This window comes from Neofelis nebulosa, chromosome 5, assembly GCF_028018385.1.
Source record: "Neofelis nebulosa isolate mNeoNeb1 chromosome 5, mNeoNeb1.pri, whole genome shotgun sequence".
NCBI classification, from domain to species: domain Eukaryota; kingdom Metazoa; phylum Chordata; class Mammalia; order Carnivora; family Felidae; genus Neofelis; species Neofelis nebulosa.
In genome coordinates this window covers 13,286,360-13,311,632 of record NC_080786.1, presented here as the reverse complement: position 1 = coordinate 13,311,632, position 25,273 = coordinate 13,286,360, and the positions used below count along the sequence as shown (strand labels likewise).

General features: G+C 36.4%; 1 protein-coding gene across 8 annotated transcripts in view; it reads left to right on the top strand.

Annotated features, from left to right (window-relative positions):
• RBMS3 (RNA binding motif single stranded interacting protein 3) overlaps positions 1-25,273 on the top strand; it is a 1,338,119-nt gene that overhangs the window by 925,101 nt on the left and 387,745 nt on the right. The window lies entirely within an intron of this gene.

The following is a 25,273-nucleotide window of genomic DNA, read 5'->3' as shown; positions in this document are numbered from 1 at the left end:
TGGGGGCACCTGGGTGGCTCATTCGGTTAAGCGTCCAACCTGGGCTCAGGTCATGATCTCGCAGTTCAAGAGTTTGAGCCACGCAACAGGCTCTGTGCTGACAGCTCAGAGCCTGGAGCCTGCTTCCATTTCTGTGTCTCCCGCCTTCTCTGCTCCTCCCCCACTCACACTCTGTCTCTGTCTCTAGAATACATAATTCTGTCTCTCTTTTTCAAGAATACATGAACATAAAAAGTGATAATAACAAAATAAATTTCAAAAATGTATAGACATCTATAAAGCAGGGGGGAAAACACTTGGTTAACTGAAAAGGAAATAAAAATTAGCTCTCTTCACATATTTACCGTAGGGTTAAAAGTCAAAAGACAATGGATAATGGTTACTCATTGTTGAAGGTATGACCACAAAATTGTATATTCATACTTCTGAATGAAGCCACAGAAAGACTCTCTAGTTGAAGTGCAAAAGGCTGATATCTTCATGTACACACACACACACACACACACACACACACATCACTCAGAAAATATACTAAAACCCAAATATAATATATGTTATATAATAAATAAGAAAAGATACAAGCAAATAAGTCACAGATGAAGAAATACACAGGACCAATAACATTATAAATTATCATAAATATTACTAGTAATTAAAGAAATGTAAGCAAAATATATCATTTTTACTATGAAATTTGTACTAATTAAAACAAAAATATAATATTTCAGTAAAGTTCCAAATTGCTGAAATGTGAATTTGAGTTTTCCAGAAATTACTTTGTTGAGTTTAAATTATGAACTTCTTTCTAGATACTTAGCTTTAAAAAATCCAGCATGCAGACTGAGGCCATTTAAGCATAAATTTTAAGTGTGAAAAATTTGAATGATATCAAGTAGGAAAGAATAATCCTGGTAGACATAGGTTTTATAGAGTAGTAGTTTGATAGGTTATGACAAATCCACTGAAATGGTGTTTCCTGAAGCATATTTAATCTTAAGAGAAAAACAGTTATAGTATAGTAAACTGGCAAACCAGGTAGAAAATTATCATTAATATTACCCTATGTTTGCATAGAAAAACATACCCCAAAAAAAGGGAAATAAACTAAAATTTTAGCCATGGTTATTTCTAGATAGACAATACAGTGATTTTTATTTTCTTCAGTAAGCACACCTGTGTCTTCCAGTTCTCTAGAAAGAACAATGATTATTTTGTAATAAAAAATGACAATATCTAACAAAAAATATACAACAAATGTTATTTCTAAAGAATTCACCTAGCTGAGTATTCAGGGAACATGTCCTGGTTAATGGATTGTCAGAGCATGAATAATGATGAGAACTCTCTTGATCAAAAAGCAAATGAAATTAATCTTCTTTAATGAGGGACTCATTGTGACAATTGAGCCTGCCTTAATAGCATAATGTAATTAATGTAACATATATATGCATTTGACACAGTTATATGTCACATATAGCAAATGCATGTAAATATGTAAATATACATAAACATATGAAGATTATCTTTGCACAATGCTGTGTTTTTGAACTAGAAAATATTTACCTAGAAAATATCATTCTGATGTTTGCATGACAGAATTTAACTATGATAGGAAAATAATTGCTTGTAGCGATTCAACATGATAAAAGTATGTTATGACATGTTTGAAATTATGAAATTGCTCCCCCTCTCCTGTAATATAGCCAGTCAACTATTAAGTTCTAAAGGGATGTCCATGATTAAATGAACGACATCGTTTGTCAAAGTTTGAAGGTCATTGAACAGTCTCTATTTAGAGACAGATTTTTGTTCTAGAAGGGAACATAAAGAGAATCCAAAAATATTTGGAGTGACGAAATGATATGCCAAGGACAAATAGTGAAGTCTCTGTATGAATGCTGAAAGTTAAGAACAGCTCTTCACCTAAATACCATATTGTCAGTAGCACTCACGATAGTAAACACAGACTACCTCCTTATTAGACTGTTCAGATGTTTCACTGTGCAAATAATTTCTAATTGTAAATAAATTAGTAATGGTATCCTATCCTGGTATAAAGAAGTCAGTGATTCAAGTACTGACAGCGAAAAGTAATGATGCTCTGGTCACTTGTTTGATTCAGACTCTTGGTCTTTTTTGTCTGATAGTTCACCTTTTAATTTTTGTTTAATGTCTTGAGGTCACCAAGATAAAATAGAGGGAGAGGTGGTGGTGACATAGCAGGGAAGTTCTGAGCAGCGTTAAGATGTATAAGGCGTATTCTTTCCCCAACTTGGAAATTCTACTTAGTCAAAGAGCAATACTTGTAGACCAGGAAGGAAAGGAAGGACAATGGTTATGCATTTGGACACACTTTGTGTTGTAAGGAAATCCCTAAATGCTTTGTGGGAGTTTCCTGGTAACTCGTTCTGTTCCATAGTACTCACTCTGGAGCCAAACACATTCCCAAAATTTTAATAAAGAGTTTCACCCACATAATTACACGAGTAGACTGTTGGCTTTTCTTTTTTACACATTTCCCTTCACTTGAACTTTCTGGCCTTTTCTCATATGTACTTGACAATAGAACTACAGATAGAATGTTAGTATATCTTAGATGAAGGAAATGGTCCATGGATTAATGTTTGAAATGTGCAATCTTGGCAATCAAGACTTACCTCAGCATTTGCTGGGACACAGGAAACCAGCTAACGGCTGATAATGTCCAGGAAATTAGTAACTCATACATATGGTAAATGCTCCATTCCTGGCCAAATGATTTGTGTAACTGATGGCAGGGTTCTCGCAGGGACTGTTAGCACAGTGGAATAGTAGTACGGCTTTATTAACCGGACTATGTGCTAATCCATGTTGTTTCCTAACTGATGAATTTAACCATACTATACAATACAATGGAAAACTGTATACCCAGAAAATGAAAATGTTCAAGGCACCAATATTCTATACTACAAAAAGATAGTTTTATGTTAACAATATCATCACATATCTTAGTTAGAATTCTGTATAATGAATTGTGAATAGCATTTAGTTGTAATAAAGATATGAAATCAGATGCCAGTTTGCTTCATGTCCTCCTGCTATCTGTTAATTTTGTCAGTGATGGTGTTGACTATTTAAAATCCATTGCTTGCATCACTGGTTTTCTACAGAGCATCAGCCAGCTGTGTGCTATTGTGCTTTCACATGCTGCCTCATTTACTTTCTCCGCTCTTCTCCTGCCCCCCTTTCAAAGTTAGCTTTCACATATCCCTCAAGCTGGAATTCAGGTGTCAGCTCCTCAGGGAAATCTTAATGACTTCCCAGTCTAGGTCATCTGCTCTTTCTATATGTTCTTAGAGAATCTTGTATAACTTCATAGAATCGTTCACAATCTGTAATTCAAATTTTATATGGTAGGCGATTGTGGATACAGTCCCTCTCCTACTCTAGAGAAGAAGATTCCTAAGTGCAAAGACTATAATAGTTCTTCCCACTCTTGTGTACCTTCTGAACTAAGTACAGCATCTGTCCAGCAGGTATCAGGGAATAATAAATATTTGCTGAGTGACAGAACTCTAGATGGTGGTTATCATTTTCCCAGGTTTGTAAATGAAAAAAAAAAAAAACAAACTGAAGCTCAAAAAGTTTAACCTAACTAAAGTCATACAGCCAAATGATGTCAGGATCCCATCTCATATCTGACTCAAAAAACATTACTGTATTTGAATTATTTTCATTGAGTAAGGTAATGAAAGTATTCCAATACTTAGTTTTCCTTTTAACAAAACTGAACTTCACTAAACAGTGACTGTTTCTCTGTACTATCTTTCAGTGCAGTGGTTCTTAACCAGAGGCCATCTTTACCCCCAATGGACCACTGGGAAATGTCTGAAAACATTTTTGCCACTATTGGAAGGGGTGCTACTGGCATCTACTGGCAGCCTATGAGGCATGAAAGAGCCCTCCCTCACTACATTGGCCAGTTCAGTTACCTACCTTTTTTTTCTTCATTAATTTGCTCAACAAATATGCATAGAGTGCCTTACGTGTGGAGAACCGATAGTAAATAAAACACAATTCCAGGTGAAAGTAAACTTACGGTATATAGGGAGGCACATATAAGTACGTGAGTATAGTCATCGAGAGGTATACACACACAGTGCAGGCAAAATACATTTTATCTGGGATGCTCAGGAATCCTTTCCCGGAGGAAGTGGCATCTAAATTCACATTTGAAGGATGATTTAGAGCAGTGGTTCTCAGCTTCAATTTCTGGACACGTTTTTGGTTGTCACAGTTGTGGTTGCTACTAGTATCTGGTGAGTAGGAATAGGCCAGGAATGCTGCTAAACAGCCTACATTGCATGGAAGATCTCCCAAACCCCCACCCCTCGCTATCCACACACATACAACGAGGAATTACCTGGTTCAGAGTGTCAATCATGTTGAGGTTGGCAAACCCTTATTTAGAATGATAATGCCAGGTTATCATAGTGTCATCACTGCATTTTTAAAATCCCACTTGATTTCATGGTCCTCAGTTAGTTTTCTGATCGTAGTTGGCAATAAAATAGTACCTATCCATCCACCTACCTACTATTTATCTACGATATTTCACCTTATTAAATGACAGTGAACTATATGGTTATGTACTGGAAACAAATTAACATTTTAATACATTTAATGACATGTCATAGTTAACAATAATAATGTGTCATACCTCCTTCCTTTTGAGTTTCTATCACAGTTCAGTCTTAAACCTCTTCAGCACTTCCATTGTTCACTGTAGTCCTATGACCATGTTCTCCATGGGGCCAGAGTCTATCCCTGATTCATCTCCATACTTCCCTGAGAGTTTTGCTCATGGTGGGCCATCACATTTTTGTTGGACGACTCCAAGAAAGTTAATTTTCTTGCAAAGGCTGAACAACTAAGTCTGCTGAAAAGCAGAAACCAACTGATGAAAATACTTATTACACTGCAGTACCTGCAAATGGGTCCAAATAATCAGTTTTGATCGCTAAAAATTCCTTCCATTAGAGTTCTGAAATCATGTACGATTAAGATTTTTCTGGATAATTTGTTATGAATGTTAGGATTTTCCCAGAAAATTCCTGTCTATGTTTTTAAGATCTGTCTCAGTAGTTAGAGATCATTAGTTTTCCCTCAGGGGTAGATCAGTAGAGGAGTCAAAATCAGATTGGCATTTGTGTACCAGCCTGTCTTTCAAAAAGGATAGAAAATAATGATAAATTAAAATTCAAGTGCTTTCAGATATCTTTTGGCATATTGGTGAGGCTGAAACACTCTCCCAAAATAAAGCAAAACAAACCTCGTAAAGACCTTCTTTCCCTTTTAGTTTCACGTGGGTGACTTGATTCTGAGGTCTTTTCCCTCAGTGTATACATTACAACTTCCCTATTATAGTTTTTATAATTTGCATTGAAGATTATGGTTCTATTTCTTCTCTAAATATTTTTAGCATAACATTTATATTCTGCTTATATTTTCTTATAAATTGTTTATCCTCATTTACTTTTCCTTCTTTAAAATGCAATTTGAAAAACAAGTTGTAAATTAAATGGAACACCTGTGCAGAGTACAAATCTTTAAGCTGAAGGGGAAAAAAATGAAAAGTACTACAAATGTTTAATTGTTGATGACATGAACCTGACCTGATAGTAAAAAGGTCAATGCACGAGCTTAAGGATGCAGTGTTTAAATAGAGGCAAGACTCCATTCCCAGATTGTTGCACATTTCAATCTGTGGAATAATAGTGTGTACTTTTACAGGAATTTCTTTGTCTTTTCCAGAATTCTAAATGAGGTGAATTCCTAAAAGCTCTATGTTACTCTTAAAACCAATGATTCCACATCAGAGTGTGGATTGAGAAACCCCCTATGTACTTCAATGTATTTCATGGCAGACCCTTATAGAAGAGGAAATTAGATTGAGACTGGATGCAGATAACAAGGGTTAGCCAAGAAGAATATGGAGAGAGTAAAAATGGAAGATGATCTAATGTGGACTCACAAGTTGATGAACTAGTGAGACTATAACATGAGTGTCTGTCTTGGAAGTTCAGATGCTTCAGGGGGAAAAAAACCAGTGCAGCTTTTTGATCCTTTTTCAATATTCTCCCTAATTCTATTTTCATGGGTGGGCATAATGTGCAATGTCCAGTGTACAGGCATCGATGATATGTCTTTTTACTCTACGACTGTTAACATGCTCATTGCACTTCCAAAGATTTCATAATAACTAGTTAGGAGCTGATCTGTTTTGCAGTTTAGGTAAGTTGTATGGTCTTGCTGTTTGCCCCGCTTTCTCGTTTTACTAGGACATAAAACAAGGCAGGTTTCATTTTTGCTGCTTGGCAGTGTTTAGGTGTCTTAGGAGTTAAGATACCAGCTTTGGTGAAAAGTTTACAAGGTTCAGGTTTAAAAGCTTATAGGTGAGGAGGAATTTTGTTAAATCATGCACCAGTACTATGAGGTTATGGGTTATCTTCCTCCGTCATCTTTGGGTTGTATAATGAAAAATTAGAACAGGAATGACTGCCCTTTCTCCTACTTTTTGTTCAAAATGAACTCAGTGGTGTTCCGGCACTCCTTTTGGGTGGTCATGTATTGATGGTTAAAGACCATACTGTCGGGACCTGATTCACAATGAGGTATAGCTAGGCAAATGGATGTGGATCAGGACCAGGCTTACAAGCTGATAGAATTCTGGCCAGGTCATCTGCACACCAAAGGAGTTCTCCAGGGTGTTTGAGTGAGTTTAACTTCTTTTGGACAACAGTATAAATCTTCCTAGATCCCAGAGGATTTCAGTAACAGGTAGAATCTTGCATCAGACCTGGAGTTGGAGATGGTTTGATCATATCATAGGAATCTGTTCGTAGACTATTGAAGTACAAACCATCTATGAAAAGCCGCCATGTGTATTTTTTTTTATAATAACTACGGTTGATTTTATGAGCAGAACATATGACTGTATTTTATGTATGCAATCTAACATCATAACCAGGCATAAGCGGACATGAGAAAAACCAGCAGCCAGATTAAACATTCACATCTGTTTCTGAGTTTTTCTGTACTATTCCTTTTCTATTTGTTTATTCATTCTTTCATCTTCTAGAGCTCACTTGCAGACAAATGTTGCCAGTGCCAATGTTTAAGGAAAATACGTGGGGGGAAAGCATTCTGTCCATCAATGTACAATTTTTTTCTTTAAATTGGGAAAGAAAAATCTCCACTGTATTAATTTAGAGCAGAACTCATTCACAAGTAACACAACTTTTCTATAATATACAATCCAAGCAAGAGGCAAATCATACAAGATAAATTAGTAAAATAATTTGAAAGGGAAAAGAAAAAATTTTTTTCACAGCTTGACTCAACATAAATGGACTGTTAAAGTCTATGTGCTAAGATGTGTTGGAAAATGGCAAACATCTGTTTGGGATTCCAAAATTGCTGTATTGGATATATTTCCAAGATACTGTAAATTTTTTTTTGTCAACTCAGTACAAATTTTCTATATTTATGAGTAGAAAGAGGTAAATGATAAACTAGTAATTTTTAAAATTTAATTTAATTTTGAAGTCACCTTCTATTTGCCTTAAAATTGGAAAAAATGGATTGCCTATTTTTACTGTTCTGGACTTTGAAGTTTGTTTTTTTTGTTTTTTTCCAAGCACATTTACTAGATAGAAAGTTTAAGCATTTTACCTTTTTACTTCACTTTCAGAAAATCCATGTCTTACTCCTCTTTTCCACATTGTTCCTTGCCTGAAGTTATCAATCACATCATATGAAAACTGAAATCTGTAACAATTAATTGTTTTGAATATGTTACTTATAAGTTTTAGTTTATTATTCACATATTAATGTCTTGCTGCTGGTTTTATAGAAAAGATAAGCTCTGTGGAAAAATATAGGCATATACATATTTTTTTATATTTTTACCCTTATTATACAATATTTTAAAAATATACAAAAGCAGAGAAAATGGCAAACATAGCACAAGGAACCTCAACACGTCTATAACCTAACTTCAGCTTTTACTTACTGCCAATCTCATTTCAGCCAAGCCCTTTCTCAATTTCCTCATACCACTAGAACACATCCCAGACATCACATCATATTACCTGTAAATATTTAACCATTTACTTCTAACAACTGAGAATTTATATATACCCATGAAATGGCCATCCAGACTGAGGTTATTTTTTAGGAGATTTCTAATATTTGTGGGAACATTTTTGTAAGTTTGATAGAGTACCCCCAGTTAAACTCAAATTTAAGTCTTTTCTATCAAATAGTTGAAAATTATCTAGCAAAAAAAAGCCTTAAAGACTAAGAGTAAAATTTCTCATAGGAGATTAAAGGATAAGGCAGGATACATTTCTTCTTACATCCTTAGTTCTATTGTTTCCGAGTTATATGCTGCTCAAAGTCAAGACTACACAATTTTGCAGAAAACTTCTCAAGCTAATCTCCTTGGGCTTGGTGTTTTGCTTCTGTTATGCTATTGTTTGGACGACAAGAATGTCGTCTTCCGCTTATGCGCGTCACTCAGCTAAGTTGCACACATTTTTGGATGTCTACATAAACTGTGTGAAGCTGCTGAGGCTACGAGAAGAATGTGGTCAAGGCAAGAACAGGCATCTGAAGACAGTCACCAGAACTGATGAGGGAAGCACTGCTTAACTGACACTTTAACCAGAAGTAAAAGGCAACAGATCCAAGTATTCCCCAAGTCACCATAGAAATCCAGTGTGCTTAGTGGCAAATTTTGTGTGTGTGTCTATGTCTTTGTTCCTAGTTTCTTGTTGGTGGGGGAGAATGTTAGAATCAGCCAGGAGTCTTCTCGTCTGCTAATAGAATGCTTGCTTTATGTATTCTTTGTAAGTTTCATTCATATTCTTTTTATGCAGCATTCACTGAAGAGTGTTGGCATAACAGAGTGCTTGCATCTCAAACTATGTTTGGATGGATGACTAGGGTTGTATGCAAGGGTGACAGTCACAATATTGAATTGCCAGAAAGCATTGTCACTGACCAGTGAGTCCAGACCCCAACCAAAGCGCTAGAGAGGACCTCCCAGATGCCCTCTTACCTGTACCAGCTTTTAGGAGTCTGGGTACGCTTGGCAGGGATGGGGTATGGTGGTTCAGTCACAAACTATTGTTCAAGAAGTATGGAAGCATTTCGGTATGTTAACAACCATTGCAACCATTCACAAACCATGCCAGTACCCATCAGTGGAAAACCCACGGCATTTCACATCTCACTTTCTGCAGACTCTGGCAGAAAAGGGGCCTGATGTTGCTCCTGTAGCTAGCAAAAGACCTGGCACATAGTAGATGATGAATAAGTATTTATTGAGTTAATGGGTGACTGAATGAATGAGATGTGTAGAAGGAATGCTGTGCTTTTAAATTTTTTATTAAGCCATGGTAATTCAGATTCTGAAAATAATATGTCAGCATCAGTGTGTGAAAAGTTTTTTTCAAATCAGATGTGACAGGACATAAGCACAAAAAAGGTAAACAAATTGTTCTCAAAACCTTGCATATGTCTAAGGATTATTCGTGCATATTTGCTCAGAGGTGCACATGGAGCTTTTCTCTTTACTCGACCTCATCTATTTGCATGTTTGCAGCTCTAAAAATTTGGCTTTTTTCAAATCATAAGTAGACATGTTAATTTAAAAAATTCACACTTACTTTGAATCAAAGCCCATTCTAAAGTTATTTTTAAAAACATTATTTTAAATATTTTCTAGATGATTTATTTTCTTTATCTGAGGACAGCCACCAAGGTGGATATGGAATATTAACTGACGAAAGCAGATACAAGACACATGTGGACCCTATCATTAATACATGTACAGTCTGGAATGAATATGACAGATTAATGCATAAACATCAGCTAGAGAACAGGGGCAGAGTAATAGAAGGCTAAATGCCCACAAGAAATACATTTTATACAGCAGTCACCACAATTTGTCATGTTCTTTCTGAAGTCCAGGCTTATGTATAAAATTCGTTCTCCCACCTACCCTTACCCTCCGTGGTGAAGTAACGCAAAACTGTTTTTCAGATCTCTGCATAGATGACACTTCTTTCAGGACCGCTTTGAGGGACATTGCCTCCACTTGTGTTCAGTTGTATGTCCTGTCCTTGAGTCTTCTCAGCCTTCTATGATTATCCTGTCAAATGACAGCCTCTTTTCTTCTGGTCTCTCCATGATGTTAGCCCCATGTTTGGTATATGAAGGCTCAAGAAATATATCGTGACTCATAACATAAATAATAGATTGTCAGTCTATTAATGAACTTGGAAAAATTATTTGGCCTTCCTTAAATTTCCTAAAAAATGCTACCTGCTCCTACTTTTGCAGAGCACAGCTATGGATAGAGCAGGACATCATATTTTGGGAGGAGAAATTATTCTGTAAATGAGTCAAGGATTCTGGTGGAATTCTACACATATATTTCTTAAACTATACAAGAACAAATGTTTCTACACACATATTTTCTACCCCACATCCCTAACCTTTTTGCTTTTCTTTGGGGAAAAAAATCCCATCATGCTTTTGATATATTTAATAGGAATTGTCAAGTCTTTGGTCCAAACATGTTTTATTTCCTGAGTAATGAGATACTTCCGTTTGTGGTAGGACGTCTTGTCCTGCCCCAAATGAGATATGCCAACCAAACATGAATTGGAATGCCAAACATTATGTCTTCTGTGTTTGTCAGCTTTGTGATCTATTTCTGAAAATCCAAACACAGTGCAGTGACATATTTTACTATTTGTGAACTTTACCTTCTGTTAATATGATTGAAGCAACTGGAAATGGAAATTGTCAGGGCAATTTAACAAAGAAGCCCTGTAAAACTTATTACCGTCCAGGTAGTAAAAATCAGTTTAGAAGGCATATTCTTCAAACCTGAGTTTTATTTGGTAAAACACGTTAGTGCCTGACCTTTTCAGAAACATACCAAAAAGGAGTCATTTAGAGGTCTCTGTCTTAAATTATAAACAGCAGCCTGATCAAATTCGGCTGTATTTTGTTCACAGTACATGACAGAATGCATGAGTGCACGAAACAGACTGCTAAATGACTGGTTATTTGGATGAGTTTGATGTGTATTTTATTAAATTGCATTCTCTACAAAGCAGTAAAAAGTCAATCATAGGTACCAGAAGAACCCCACTATTGAGCAAATCAAACAATCTTTATAAGTTTGTAATCCAAGTTAATCTTTTCAACAGCTAAAACTAGAGGGCACAAGCTCTCATAGGCAACTTCAAATTTCTGCAGTTCAGGCTTCAGGGCAGAAGACCAGAAGTTTTGCACATATTGCACATTAAAAAATATTTTTAGGGAGTATATTTTCATATACAAAATTAAAAGTTCCATCAGTTATGAAACATAAAGTAAGCCCTCCTTCCTCATCCTTACCCAGAGGTGATCACTGTCAACAGCATCCATGTATATATCCAGACATTTTCTGTGCCTATCCAAACACAGGTGTACCTTTCCCAGCATGCACACCTGAGACATAGGACATTTCAGGGGTTATCGGTGCAAGGTCTGGAGTCTAATTCCGGGGCCCCACATACCTGCTGTGTGACCTTAAACATGTTACTGACCCTTTCTACTCCTCAATTTCCTCATTCCCTCCTTTGTATTATAAAAACGGTTATAATACCTATGTTTTAGGGTTGCTATGAGGATTCACTAGTATTTTAAGCTTAGAAGAGCACCTATCTTATTGAAGAAGCATGTGAAATTAACCATTGATTATTTTTGTTATTATGAATAATAACAATGTCTATTTAAATCTCAAAAGTGTATAAATAGGTGCATATGTTTTTTTTTTCATATTTATGAAATATACACCTGTAGATACTGGTCTGCAACTTTTTTGGGCATATATCTCGGACATATTGTCATATTAGTATACATAAATATTTTTTTGAAATCACTGTGTATAATTCTATATCATGGATATACCATAACTAATCTATAAGTTCTCTATTGATGATTATGTTTTTTCCAGTCTTGTGATATAATAATAATGTTATAATGGCATCTTTGTGTATGATTATGTTCTTGTAATACTATACCTATAGGATAAATGCATAGAAGCGGATCCATGGGCATATGTATTAAAAATATTAGTAGTTTATCATAATACATAAAACAAAATTTTTGCCACATATTTCTTTTCACCCAAATATGGAAGGTGGGTGAAATATCCCATGTAAGGTGGGATATTTTGAAGACTTTTTAGGGCCTGATCTTTGGGGGAAAAAAAAGAAACTATGAAAGGGACCCAAATAGCAGAAGCTACACTGGAATTCACAAAATTGGTTTAATTGGTAGCATGTGATTGCTTTTAATTTTTTGACCAGTAGTCACATACCATAAACCAAGGCTGAAGTGAAGAATGCCATTTCCAAACGTACAACTTCACTGAAATCTAAAAAAAAAAAAAAAAAAAAAAAAACTATTGCAAACAACTTTTGTAATCATAATATATTATTTTAAAATTTATAGTAAAGTGATCAGGTTAGTTTTATAACATAGTTACTACAATTGATAGGGAATTTGACTCGTCAACTTTAACTTCATATTCTCTTCTTCTCACCTTGTTAGCACCAACACTAACAACACTCACACTCACCGGGTGTGAGACATATGTAATCACACTGGGCCTGATGCTTAGTAGCTCCCCATGCATGATTAATACCCTGTTGTCTCCATCTTGAAAGTTTTAACAATTTTTGAACAAGGGGCCTTTTATATTAATTTTGCACTGGGCCCCACAGGTCATATAGCAAGCCCTAGTCAGCAACAATTAAATTTCCTATCAATTAGACTGGGTCTGTTGAAATATCATCAGTGTATTTGTTTATTTGTTTATCTGTTGGGAAATGCTCCATGGTTGTGCTCATGCCTTATTTCTGAAAAGATGGCATAATTTAAATGTCTATACTGGATATCAGCAAAAGTGAATCAGCCAAATGTTTGCTACAAAGCTCTGAGAAAATAACTATGAATGAGGCTTTGATATAGATCTATTTCAAAGTGATCTTTTTTTTCTGAATAATAAAAATGCTTTGCATTTATTTGAATGAATATTCTATAAGGCTCTGGCAGAATATCACTATGCTCAGACAAAATTATTTCCCCATGTAAAGTATTAGGTCAAATGGGAAGTTGCTCATTCTGTGAGATGATATGTACTTTAGAGATCTAATTGTCTAATAATCCCAGTTTAAAAATAAAACTGAATCTCAGGGAAATTTAATAATTGTACCCAATGGCATTGAACATTAATAACCAACTTTGACCTTGAACTGAGTCAGTTTTGCCACCTTCTTCTCCAGTCCAGATTTTCCTTCCACATTTTGATAAATGGTTCTAATTAGAGGCAATTGTCACCATAATATTCCATGACTGGATTGTCCTACCTGATATGGAAATCAAAAGCAATTAAAGATGGATTTTCCAAACAGCTGTGGAAGATGAGAGCTGCTCAGATCTTGGGATTAGATCACTTTGCTTCAAAGTCTAAGTCTGAAGCCTGTGACCTTGAGACTTTAAGAGCCTCCATGAGCTTGACTTTCTTGACAGTAAAATGAGGATAATAATAAAATCTATGTCATAGAAAATTTTCAAGATTAAATGAGATTGTGGTGCCTGGGTGGCTCAGTTGCCCAAGTATCTGACTCTTGATCTCAGCTCAGGTCATGATCTCATGGTTTGTGGGATCGAACCCCACGTCAGACTGCTCTGACAGCATGGAACCTGCTTAGGATTCTCTCTCTCCTCTCTCTCTGTCCCATCCCCTCCTTCTCTCCCTCTCTCTCTCTCTCTTTCTCTGTCTCAAAATAAGCAAATATTTTTAAAAAAAGATTAAATGAGATTATCTATATGAAAGACCTGGACCATCATTGGCAACAACAACAAAAACTACAATTTAAAACAAACCTTGGGACACCTGGGTGGCTCAGTTGGTTGAGCGTCAGACTTCGGCTCAGATCCTGATCTTGCAGTTCGTGGGTTCGAGCCCCACATCAGGCTCTGTGCTGACAGCTCAGAGCCTGGAGCCTGGTTTGGATTCTGTGGCTCCCTCTCTCTCTCCTCCTCTCCCACTCATGATCTTTGTCTCTCTCTCAAAAATCAATAAACATTCGGGGCGCCTGGATGGCGCGGTTGGTTAAGCGTCCGACTTCAGCCAGGTCACGATCTCGCGGTCCGTGAGTTCCAGCCCCGCGTCAGGCTCTGGGCTGATGGCTCGGAGCCTGGAGCCTGTTTCCAATTCTGTGTCTCCCTCTCTCTCTGCCCCTCCCCCGTTCATGCTCTGTCTCTCTCTGTCCCAAAAAAAATAAATAAAAAACGTTGAAAAAAAAAATTAAAAAAAAAAAATCAATAAACATTAAAAAATTAAAAAATAAATTAAAAAATAAACTAAAAAATGATGTGTGGCATAGATGGCTTTTCATACATATCATTGATAGAATGCAGTAGGGCAAGATATATTTTAAATCAAGTTTTATGTCTTAAATAATGTATCTGATAAGCCTAAGGTAAGCAGAAATGAAAATATTAACTAAATTATAGATTTATGATTTTATCATGATGTATACATAATGTGCACACATCTGTATTAACAAAGTCCAAATATTATAAAAAATAATATTAAATTAACTTAATTTTAAATTAAAGCTTTATATCAAGATATTTGAGGTGCCTGGGTGGCTCAAGTGTGTTAGGCATTAAACTCTTGATTTCAGCTCAGGTCATGATCTCACGGTGGTAAGATTGAGCCCCATGTCAGAATCTGCTTACGATTTTCTCCCCCTCTCCTTCTAACCCTCCCCAGCTCTCTCTGTCTTTTTATCTCAAAATAAATAAAATAAAATAAAACAAAAAAATAATTAACATATTGGACATTTTTAGGATAAGTCTAATAAATGAACTTTCCTACACCAAATATTATATTGGATGAACAGAATGTCAGCCTTGAATTGCCGGACCAAGAGCCTATGTTTCAGGGCCACAGCATTTTTTAAGGATTTATTTTTATTACAGTTAAAGATATTATAGATCATTTATTCCCAGATCTTCATTTATAAGGGAGAAAACTGAGGCCCGGAGTGATTGATTGTTCAAGTGTTTAATGGTGGGTCACACATGGAGTTAATAACAAGTTTTATCCAAACCCTAGGTGTTGTTGTAAATTAGACATATTGAGGACATGTAGCTCGTTGCCATCTTCAGCAACAAACACAGAGTTCTGTCATTCTAAAATCTATTTCCTAGGTGACCCAGAGATAGTCAACAGAAAGTGGCAAACTCCTAGAACAACAGTCAATTTTTATTTTCTCTTATCAATTCCTCAGGTACATGAAGAGTCTGTCTTGTATCTTTATGTTTTGCTTATTTTAATGATAAAAAGCTATAGAATGATAGAAGGTAACCGTAATTTTCAAAATGGGCCATAAGTAGTTTCTTTGTGGAGTTTCAGATTGGGGGTTTAAGGAACTGAAGCAACTTTGGCTGGGGAAAACGGGCTTGAGCGCTTGGAGCTGAGGTTTCTCCTGTGTGAACATGGTGAGGAGACAAGACAGCGCAAAGAGAAGATGAGAGGTGGTTGAGGGGGAGAGGGAGTGTAGAAAAATCAAGCCAGTTATCTTCTCTTCCAGTTTTCTTTTCAAAAGTCAACTTTATTGAGGTATCGTTTATACACAACAAATCCATTGGAATCCATTGAAAATATACAAATCGATGCATTCTGATAGGTGCATACAACTGTGAGGCCACCTCCAGAGTCAGGGTACTGGCCGCCTCTGTCTCCCCGACATGTGTCCTTGTACTCTTCCGTAGCTGCTCCCTCCCTGCAGCACATTCACACTTGATGATGTCTTTCCTCATTCCAAAATAAGCTTATCTGCTATGTTTCCCTTGAGATTGTTAAAATCAGTATACTTGTTCTCTGTATTCCTGGGGAAATAGAATAGATTTTATAGTTAACTGGCCACGTTCATTTAATACTCAGAAACGATTGGGGTGTCTGGGTGGCTCAGTCAGTTAAGCATCCAACTTTGGCTCAGGTCATCATCTCACAGTTCCTGGGTTCAAGCCCTGCGTCAGGCTCTGTGCTGACAGCTCACAGCCTGGAGCCTGCTTCAGATTCTGTCTCCCTCTCTCTCTGCCCCTCCCCCCCCCCACACACACACACTCACTCTCTCCCTCTCTCTCTCTCAAAAAATGAATAAACATTAAAAAAGTAATAATTAGAAACAATTACATAGAAGAGACAATATTTAAAATTTAGATTGTGTAATAGTAAAGCCAAAAGACCAGACCAATCCAAGCCCAAACAAAACAAAACAAAAACCCTAGGTTTATCATTCAAAATCCAGGCTGATAGATGGATAAAATATAGAGGTGGAGAAGTTTCAGAAAGTTTCAGTTTTTAAAAACATTAACTCCTAGATGGATCCCTGCACATTTGTCAGGTGCAAAAATCACTTTTATTCTTACTGCAATACATGTTAGAGGCAGCAAGGTCACTAGATGGGTGGAGAGTTGGATAGATGGCTCATTGAAGGAAGATAGGAAGGTGAGTGAGGAAGACCACATTAAGGTCACTCGCTGGTAATCCTTCCAAAAATCGGAGGACTAGAAGAGAAAGAATGTTCCCGCAAGACTCCACTGCCTGCGAGAGCTCGGGCTTAATGTTGGAGATGACCCAGCCCTGACACTAGTGTTGTGGTCTCTCAACCTTGTTGAACTTTGTTGTTGTGATTTATAAAAGGGGGATGATATGGTCAATATTACAAAGTTGATTTAATAATTAGATGTGATCATGTATGTGAAGTTAGAAGATGTCAGACACAAAAAAGGGATGTAGACTATGATCTCACTTACATGAAGCCAAAAATTGTTAAAACTAAGCTATAGGAGTGAAAATCAGAATAGGTGCTACCTTTAGGTGTAGAGGTAATCACGGGGAAAGAGTACAGCGGTTTCTGGGTTACCAATTACATTCTAATGTCTTACCTGAGGTAGTCATAAGTGGGGATGGATGTATGTATATGTGGGTATATATATCCGCTCCTTAAATAATGCAAGCCATTTGTTATAAAAAGCAGGGAGCATATATTTGTATTTTCTTGTATGATGCTGTAAACATCTTAACAAGTTTTTGTGGGTTTTTGCCTCTTTAAAGTTATTTTATTTAATTTATTAATTTTTTTAGAGAGCACGCAAGTTGGGGAGAGGGGCAGACGGAGAGAGAAAGACTCTCAAGCAAGCTTCATGCTCAGCATGGAGTCTAATGCGGAGCTCAGTCCCGCAGCCCTGGGATCATGACATGAGCCAAAATCAAGAGTCCGAAGCTCAGTGAACCAAGCCACCCAGGCACCTGTTTTGTTTTGTTTTGTTTTGTTTTGTAAATATACTGGCCACCTGTTTGGTGATGGGAAATGGGAGACAGGAGTGGGAGGCTTTCCACAGAACACCTCCTAATACGTCTTGAATTTTTGAAGCATGTGAATCTTTTAGCTATTTAGGAAATTAAATATATTCTTTAAAAATACCACAGAGCCAAGCCCAAATTCCTCTACCCTGTCATTTCTTAATAGTCCTGGTCTTTTGTGATCAGCAGTTGGATGATGGCATAATGATGAGATGTCTAAGATATTCTAGTCCAAAAGAGTCAACTTTTAGACAAAGACTTATTTTCATGTGACGCATAATACGAAAAATATTTTTATTTCTAGGGATTTCTATCAGGAATGTCCAATAACGTAACAAGCATTTTTAAATACCACAATAATTTTAGCAAATACCTATCATTGCAGACTATGGCAAGCAGCTGGATGGTGCTTTAATTTGTTTGTTTGTTTGTTTTCCTGTGAGAAGAAAAATGCACATATAAATATTTTTTATTATATTTAAAAAATGATAGGGAGGGGCACCTGCCTGGCTTGGTAAAGTGTGGAACTCATGATCTTGGGGTTGTGAGTTTGAGCCCTGCCTTGGGTCCAGAGATAACCTAAAAATAAAATCTTAAAAAAAAAAAAAAAAAAGGAAGAACAGGAAAAAATAAAAGAAACTCCTTCAGTAAACTATGATGTGCTTATTAGGATTAAGGATAGATGTAGATTGCTTAAATCACAATGTTAGATATGGTATTTGTAGGGTTTTGATGGGGAGGGCCATGCACTTATTTCTTTTGGGCTTTGCTCGTGTTGTTAGAGGCATGAGCCTGGGAGATGCTTATAAAGACCAGGTGGGCAGTGTGGCAGTGCAGAAAGCAGTGGATAGAAGGAACCTACTTTCTGCTGAGCTTGGGACAGTCTCTTGTCTCACCAGGCCTTAGTATATCCATCTATACAATGGGCACATTGCTCTAGTTAACCTTTGACAGTTATCAAATGCAATTCACTTGACTCAGTGAACACTCCAACATTTCCATGATGAAGGATTTCTTAATAGGGAGTTTTTGCTCCCGGACTGTATTATTAACTAATAATACTGTATTATAACTGTATTATTAACATACCACCTGTTAATAATACTGTATTATAATAATACTGTATTATAATAATACTAATAATACTGTATTATAACTGTATTATTAACTGTATTATTAACATACCACCTGTAACAAACCCCTTTGGATAGGATCTAAGTTATACCCAACTTAAATTAAGTTGCTGAATGTGGTACGTTCCAATACAGTGAAGTGTTTTTGCCAGCAAGGCTATTTATTCTTGCCTTCCTGGTATTATCTGTTGAATATTTCAAGCTCTCAAGAAATTGTGGTATGTTGAGTTGTATTTACTCAAAGTCTATGAACTTGTTCTTAGAAAATGAAAATTGGCTGGATGCAAATAAACTTTTTGAGCTCTGAGAAAATTTTACTATAAATAAAAATAAGGGTAAATAACGGTGAAGAGAGATTTAACAGTTTCAGAAAACAAATGGAAAAATTGGAAAATACCACTTAATAATGCATTTAATGATGCACTCTTTGGCCACCATGACATTTTGTCTTCTAAACTGGGCCCTTGAGTAGTTAGATTTGCATATCATCATTCGTATTTTTATGGGCATCCATGTACATGCCCCTTACTAGTATTTCTAGGGTATTAAAACACATTTCATGGACTCAGGGTTACATATTCCATGTTATTGACTATTTTCCAACGACTTCTTTGTATGATTTTTGAAAAAGTCTTAGCTTTCAGTACTGGTGATCTTTCACATGTTCGAGTTTATGTTTGGCATCTCATTTTTCATTGAAGCCAGCTATCAGTCGCCAGTCACCTTAAATCATATCTAAAATAATTTCAGGTAAAGCTCATATGACATAAGGTGTTAACTGAGGTGGATTGTTTACAGTATAAATGCCGTAAAAAATCAATTAATAACAAAATATCTATTAGTATCTTATCTTTGCATAGTTAATTTCCATGTCTACATTTAAAACAATGGGGCTTAATTAAAATTTTATCTTTAACAAATTTCTAAGTTATCTTTGGCATTCTTTCAACGACTTTCATTTAGGGAGGAAGAGGATGCTTAATTAACTTTTTTCTTAGAGATGTTAGTTAATAAGTCATCCTAGGAGCCAGACCCTGGCTGCTTGGATTGCTTTTTTCAGTAATCTAAGGTAACTGGTTTGCTCTTTTTAAAAAGGTCATTGGGGCGCCTGGGTGGCTCAGCTGGTTAAGTGACCAGCTCTTGATTTTGGCTCAGGTCATGATCTCATGGTTCATGAGTTCGAGCCCTGCATGGGCCTCTGCTTTGATGGCGCTGCTTGGGATTCTCTGTCTCCCTCTCTCAATGCCCCTCCCTCTCTCTCTCTCAAAAATAAGTAAATAAACTTAAAAAAAAATTAAAAAGGTCATCATTTCAGGGAATTAAATTGGGTGTCTTTACTCACAATTGAAATACTGTGGTGAGGGGCGCCAAGGTGGCTCAACCAGTTAAGTGTCCAACTTCGGTTTGGATCATGATCTCACAATTTGTGGGTTCGAGCCCCACATTGGGCTCTGTGCTGACAGCTTGGAGCCTGCTTTGGATTCTGTCTCTCTCTCTCTGTCTCTCTCTGTCTCTCTCTGTCTCTCGCTGCCCCTCCCCTGCTCATTTTCTATCTCTCTCCCCAAAATAAATAAAACATTAAAAAAAGAATTTGAAAAAAGAGAAATACTTTGGTGAACGAATTTTATTATTTTTAAAATTGTGGTAAAACACACATCAATTATTTTAATATCTCAATATGTTTATCAAGTCCCAAAAATTTAATATTGCTTATTTTTTTATTCCAATTTCTTTTTTTTAAATACAATTTATTGTCAAATTGGCTAACATACACTGTATATACAGTGTGCTCTTGGTTTTGGGGGTAGATTCCCGTGGTTCATTACTTACATACAACACCCACTTCTCATCCCGACAAGTGCCCTCCTCAATGCCCATCACCCATTTCCCCCTCTCCTCCACCCTCCCTCCCCATCAACCCTCAGTTTGTTCTCTGTATTTAAGAGTCTCTTATTTCCTTTTCTGTTTGTTTTGTTTGAGTGCTCTCCTTTTTTATTTCTTCAATAGTATAAATGTTATTTTCAACTCTGCCATTCTCTTTGTTAATGGAGATACAGGTTAATGATAGATGAATGGTTAAAAACAAAATACATGTGCACCTGGGTGGCTCAGTTGGTACAGCATCCAACTTTGGCTCAGGTCCGTGAATTTGAGCCCCGAGCCAGGCTCTGTGCTGACAGCTCAGAGCCTGGAGCCTACTTCGGATTCTGTGTCTCCCTCTCTCTCTGCCCCTTCCCCATTTCCACTCTGTCTCTTTGTCTCTCAAAAATAAGTGAATAAACATCAAAAAAAATAAGAACAAAAAACAAAATTACATCTATAAAATGAAATATTATGAAGTTGTTATAAATGCAAAATTTCACATGTGTAATTTACATTAAAAAAGAACATAAAGTATATATACAGCATGAGCCCCATAATGTAATAAAGTATATCACACACATATATCCTTGCATGTGCATTTATGTGTACATGGATTTCAAATGCTGGAAGAATGTATATGAAAATTTGACCTGTGATTCTATCAGGTTCACTTCTTACATTTCTTATTTTTCCAATTTTCTACATTAACTGGGTATTATTTTACAAGTTAAAAATTATTAAAGTTATTTTTAAATTAAAAAAAATAAATGAATATAGTAGAGGAAATAAGAGGCTCAATGGTATCAGACCTCAGTATGGAAATATCTGCCATGACTACCTATGTAATTCAGGCACTGACACTAGTGAGACTTTCAGGTTGGCCTTAGAAACAAGAGGCCAAGGGGCTTCTCCAGGACGATGCAAAAACTCAACAGGTCATTCTATAACCTAAGGAGTACGTTCCGGTTACGCAATTATCCGGAACTCAGGTTATAAACATAGTGAATACCAGTTTTTCCCAGTAGAGAATTTAGTTTTACCTGACTCATAACGAGTGAGACTGGCATGGTAATTTCCTGGAGTCCAGTGATTTTATTTTATTTTATTTTATTTTATTTTATTTTATTTTATTTTAGTATAATTTATTGTCAAATTTGTTTCCATACAACACCCAGTGAGCACTGGGTGCTCCAACAGGTGTCCTCCTCACTGCCCATCACCCACTTTCCCCCTCCCCCACCCTCCATCAACCCTCAGTTTGTCCTCAGTATTAAGAGTCTCTTATGGTTTGCTTCCCTCCCTCTCTGTAAGTTTTTTTCCCCTTCCCCTCCCCCATGGTCTTCTGTTACGTTTCTCAGGATCCACATATGAGTGAACATATATGGTATTTCTCTTTCTCTGCCTGACTAATTTCACTTAAGATAACATTCTCCAGTTCCATCCACATTGCTACAAAAGGCCATATTTCATTCTTTCTCATTGCCAAGTAGTATTCCATTGTATATATAAACCACAACTTCTTTATCCATTTGTCAGTCGATGAGACATTTAGGCTCTTTCCATCATTTGGCTATTGTTGAAAGTGCTGCTATAAACACTGGGGTACAAGTGCCCCTATGCATCAGCACTCCTGTATCCCTTGGGTAAATTCCTAGCAGTGCTATTGCTGGGTCCTAGGGTAGATCTATTTTTAATTTTTTGAGGAAACTCCACACTGTTTTCCAGAGCAGTTGCACCAGTTTACATTCCTTCCAACAGCGCAAGAGCGTTCCCGTTTCTCCACTTCCTCTCCAGCGTCTATAGTCTCCTTATTTGTTCATTTTTAATATTGTTTATTTTTAAGCATGCTGCTGTCACATTCAGGGGACCCATAACTGTTATGGGCTGCTGGAAAGTTCAAGCCCATGTGGGAATTAAGCCAGTATAGCTCTCTGAAACTCTTGTCCTTATTTTGCTAAGTCTTAATGGGGTTATTTATTCATGTCTCTGCTCCAAATGACTGCTTCTTTATGTTTCTATTGGGTGAATTAGAACATGCTAATTCCACTGATTTAAATGTAGCTGATATAATAAATAGTGGAGTAGAAACTTAAACTCCTACCTACTCCAAAAACATGGGGAAGGTGGGATAGAAACATAAATCTATAGGTACTCATGCAATTATAAATGTCGAACTTTAGAAAACCGTATCCATTTCAGAAGGATGCTTAGGGATCTGTAGGTAAGGTGGGGTTGGAACATGGGCTCTTGACTGTCATGAACTCTGTGGATTCAATCTGATGTCCTTTAAGTCATCAATAGAATGATAAACACCTACAAAAAGTAGGTGTGTATCTATAGTATGTTTTATTAAACCCTTAAGTAAAAGTGACTAGCGTTTTACCTCCGTTAATTGGGAGGACAAATTATAACCCTTTGGAAAAGTCTCCTGACAACTTAATACTGAAAATCATATTTGGTTTGGCCAAAATTAAGGTTGCCTGGTTCAAGCATTCTACTTTGTCAAGGCAGTAACGTATAAGTGTTATGCCATTTTTACAAGAAAAAGAAAATCTCTCAGATAAGAGAGGAAATCCTGACTGAAAAGACATCACATACTTGTGAAAAATAGAAAACGTACTTTATGGAGTCAGCTCAAATCCTGAAGCTGGGATGCCTGATCTAGCCTGGGATCTGCCATAGTAAAATCTGCATGCATTTACAGGACACCTATCTTGTGCCAGGCACTGTGCAAGTTTCTAGAGATGAAATAAAAACAAAGATTTGGCTTTATGTTCTTTATTTATCAGACCATAGTTCCTTAGTTTATGATACAAAAGAAACTGATGCTCTCTAAACTCTTCTAGCTCTGATAGTCTGTGGAAAAATCAATAAATATATTCATTTATTCTTTCTATAAATATTTATTGTGATTTAGGAACCATGCAGAAGGTATTGGTGATTGGGTGAACAAGACAGGTAATGTCTCTGTTTTTATGGGGCTAATATCTGGGGAAACAGAACCTGAAAAAAAAAAAGAAGAATACCATATAATTTTAGAGAGTAATAATTCAGTGAAGTAAGAGCAGCACATAGGATAATGTGATCATGCCTGGGAGAGCAGTGTGTATTATCAGAATAGAGCTGGAAGGCAAGGTGATGTTTTTGAGACTGTGCATGTGCAATTAGCTTTTTCCAATATGAATCTAAATATAGTTCATAAAACAAATGAATCAAGAGATCTTGGGAGACAGCTTTAAAAATTGGACTCACAAATCCAGTATCCAGTAGAACAATCAACTACCAGATGACATGTACAATGAAATTAACCTATTAACCTTCCTGCCCCACACAGTGGAATGGAAGCATCCAAGGTATAAAAGTTTAGCAAGTGCCTAGGGGGGAACCTAAAGCTTATATAAATAATAAATGCCATCAAAGTATTATTATTCATGGAAAATCAATGGGTAGTGATGTAAAACACAGACGATAGAGCAAGAACAGCCACATTTATTTTCCAGCTCTGCCACTTATTGTGGAAACTTTGGCAAGTTACTTCATTTCTCTGGACCTCGGTGTCCACATCTGTGGACAAAAATGGAGTTAAAAAATAGTCCCTACTTTATAAAGTTCCTGTTAGGATTCATGGGATAATCTACTATTCTAGGAATTCTGAGTTTTGTTAATAAACTATTTTAACATAACTAATTTTAGGCTGGTCATAATGTAATAAAAACACCACCATTAAATATGCACTGAACATTATGATAATGAATAAACATCATAAAAAACAGTTCTCCTTCTCCCTCCTTTTGTCTATGACTCTTTGTGTTACACTAGTCACTTTTTAAAGGGCTACACTGAAAGCACATGAATTGTACTTGAAGGAAACAGTGAAGACTTCAGCTAGAAGGAAAATAACCCAAATGCCCTTCGTCACTGTTTTGGAAAGTGAAATGCCTCCTTCACAATAGATGTCAATGGACTGATAGACTTGTGGCTGGGTGACAATGGACCATAGGATATGAATGAAGATCAAGTTTTACAGGCTGTTACTGCAACATTTTCTCAAATTATCTGCTGGAATGAATAGATAAGTTTATGTGATATGTCCGGTAAATTAATTTTGTAGAGTGTAGTTCACTTAAATTATGAAACAAAGCAGTCAGTGTGGCTATTATTGTAGGCTGTTTTGTTTTAATCCTCGAGTCCCGGAAGATACATCACTGTCTAACTTTTTTCTCTGTGACCCCACATTTTAAAAAAGCTTCCAGAGTGTACCCCAAGTTACTTATAAACATGCTCAACTGAACATGTATGATGAGCCACAGTTAAACTTCGGCCACAATGTGTATAGTAATCATTTCAGATGATGGTTTCCAGAAAGCATTTTTAAACTATTTTAAATAGGACTACAAACAATCTATTCACAATTTTATTCCTTAGGTCAGTGATAGAGAAATCTAATCCCCTCTAAATTAAAAAAAAAAAAAATTAGTAGTATAAAGTAAGGCTATAAAGAGTTAAATACCTTTGCTTATCCCCTTCACATTTGGGCTAGAAATCCTGAAAATACTGAAAATTCACTTTTGAATATCCTGAAAATAGGGCCTATGAACATCTATTAGTCTTTAATTAACCAGAGTTTCTTTCTCTTCCTCTTCCTGTGTTGTAGCATTATCTTCTGTACTCTTTCTCTGATTACTGGGCAGAGAGGGAGATAAGAGTAAAGGACAATATACGAAGTTGAGAGTCCCAAAGAGCTACAGTCATTTTTTTTAAGTTTATTTATGTATTGTAAGAGAGA